We start from the raw sequence: 2,790 nt of genomic DNA on the forward strand, positions 1-2,790 counted from the left end.
TAGCAAAGGGGAAGGAACATAAAACAATCCTCTAAGCAGGTCACTTTTAGCAAAGGGGAAGGAACATAAAACAATCACCTAAGCAGGTCACTTTTAGCAAAGGGGAAGGAACATAAAACAATCCTCTAAGCAGGTCACTTTTAGCAAAGGGGAAGGAACATAAAACAATTACCTAAGCAGGTCACTTTTAGCAAAGGGGAAGGAACATAAAACAATCCTCTAAGCAGGTCACTTTTAGCAAAGGGGAAGGAACATAAAACAATTACCTAAGCAGGTCACTTTTAGCAAAGGGGAAGGAACATAAAACAATCACCTAAGCAGGTCACTTTTAGCAAAGGGGAAGAAACATAAAACAATCACCTAAGCAGGTCACTTTTAGCAAAGGGGAAGGAACATAAAACAATCCTCTAAGCAGGTCACTTTTAGCAAAGGGGAAGGAACATAAAACAATCACCTAAGCAGGTCACTTTTAGCAAAGGGGAAGGAACATAAAACAATCCTCTAAGCAGGTCACTTTTAGCAAAGGGGAAGGAACATAAAACAATCACCTAAGCAGGTCACATTTAGCAAAGGGGAAGAAACATAAAACAATCCTCTAAGCAGGTCACTTTTAGCAAAGGGGGGGAAGCATAAAACAATCACCTAAGCAGGTCACTTTTAGCAAAGGGGAAGGAACATAAAACAATCCTCTAAGCAGGTCACTTTTAGCAAAGGGGCAGAAACATAAAACAATCACCTAAGCAGGTCACTTTTAGCAAAGGGGCAGAAACATAAAACAATCACCTAAGCAGGTCACATTTAGCAAAAGTAATAAAACATAAAACAATCCTCTAAGCAGGTCACTTTTAGCAAAGGGGAAGGAACATAAAACAATTACCTAAGCAGGTCACATTTAGCAAAGGTAAAAAACATAAAACAATCCTCTAAGCAGGTCACTTTTAGCAAAGGGGAAGGAACATAAAACAATCCTCTAAGCAGGTCACTTTTAGCAAAGGGGAAGGAACATAAAACAATCACCTAAGCAGGTCACATTTAGCAAAAGTAATAAAACATAAAACAATCCTCTAAGCAGGTCACTTTTAGCAAAGGGGAAGAAACATAAAACAATCACCTAAGCAGGTCACATTTAGCAAAGGTAAAAAACATAAAACAATCCTCTAAGCAGGTCACTTTTAGCAAAGGGGAAGGAACATAAAACAATCCTCTAAGCAGGTCACTTTTAGCAAAGGTAATAAAACATAAACAATCCTCTAAGCAGGTCACTTTTAGCAAAGGGGAAGGAACATAAAACAATCCTCTAAGCAGGTCACTTTTAGCAAAGGGGAAGGAACATAAAACAATCACCTAAGCAGGTCACATTTAGCAAAGGTAAAAAACATAAAACAATCCTCTAAGCAGGTCACTTTTAGCAAAGGGGGGGAAGCATAAAACAATCACCCAAGCAGGTCACATTTAGCAAAAGTAATAAAACAATCCTCTAAGCAGGTCACTTTTAGCAAAGGGGGGGAAGCATAAAACAATCACATAAGCAAGTCACATTTAGCAAAAGTAATAAAACATAAAACAATCCTCTAAGCAGGTCACTTTTAGCAAAGGGGAAGGAACATAAAACAATCCTCTAAGCAGGTCACTTTTAGCAAAGGGGAAGGAACATAAAACAATCACCTAAGCAAGTCACATTTAGCAAAAGTAATAAAACATAAAACAATCCTCTAAGCAGGTCACTTTTAGCAAAGGGGAAGGAACATAAAACAATTACCTAAGCAGGTCACATTTAGCAAAGGTAAAAAACATAAAACAATCCTCTAAGCAGGTCACTTTTAGCAAAGGGGAAGGAACATAAAACAATCCTCTAAGCAGGTCACTTTTAGCAAAGGGGAAGGAACATAAAACAATCACCTAAGCAGGTCACATTTAGCAAAAGTAATAAAACATAAAACAATCCTCTAAGCAGGTCACTTTTAGCAAAGGGGAAGAAACATAAAACAATCACCTAAGCAGGTCACATTTAGCAAAGGGGAAGGAACATAAAACAATCCTCTAAGCAGGTCACTTTTAGCAAAGGGGAAGGAACATAAAACAATCACCTAAGCAGGTCACATTTAGCAAAGGTAAAAAACATAAAACAATCCTCTAAGCAGGTCACTTTTAGCAAAGGGGAAGGAACATAAAACAATCCTCTAAGCAGGTCACTTTTAGCAAAGGGGAAGGAACATAAAACAATCACCTAAGCAGGTCACATTTAGCAAAGGTAAAAAACATAAAACAATCCTCTAAGCAGGTCACTTTTAGCAAAGGGGGGGAAGCATAAAACAATCACCCAAGCAGGTCACATTTAGCAAAAGTAATAAAACAATCCTCTAAGCAGGTCACTTTTAGCAAAGGGGGGGAAGCATAAAACAATCACATAAGCAAGTCACATTTAGCAAAAGTAATAAAACATAAAACAATCCTCTAAGCAGGTCACTTTTAGCAAAGGGGAAGGAACATAAAACAATCCTCTAAGCAGGTCACTTTTAGCAAAGGGGAAGGAACATAAAGCAATCCTCTAAGCAGGTCACTTTTAGCAAAGGGGAAGGAACATAAAACAATCACCTAAGCAGGTCACTTTTAGCAAAGGGGAAGGAACATAAAACAATCACCTAAGCAGGTCACATTTAGCAAAGGGGAAGGAACATAAAACAATCCTCTAAGCAGGTCACATTTAGCAAAGGGGGGGAAGCATAAAACAATCACCCAAGCAGGTCACTTTTAGCAAAGGTAATAAAACAATCCTCTATGCAGGTCACT

Source organism: Lissotriton vulgaris, chromosome 7 (genome assembly GCF_964263255.1).
Source record: "Lissotriton vulgaris chromosome 7, aLisVul1.2, whole genome shotgun sequence".
In the NCBI taxonomy this organism is placed as follows: domain Eukaryota; kingdom Metazoa; phylum Chordata; class Amphibia; order Caudata; family Salamandridae; genus Lissotriton; species Lissotriton vulgaris.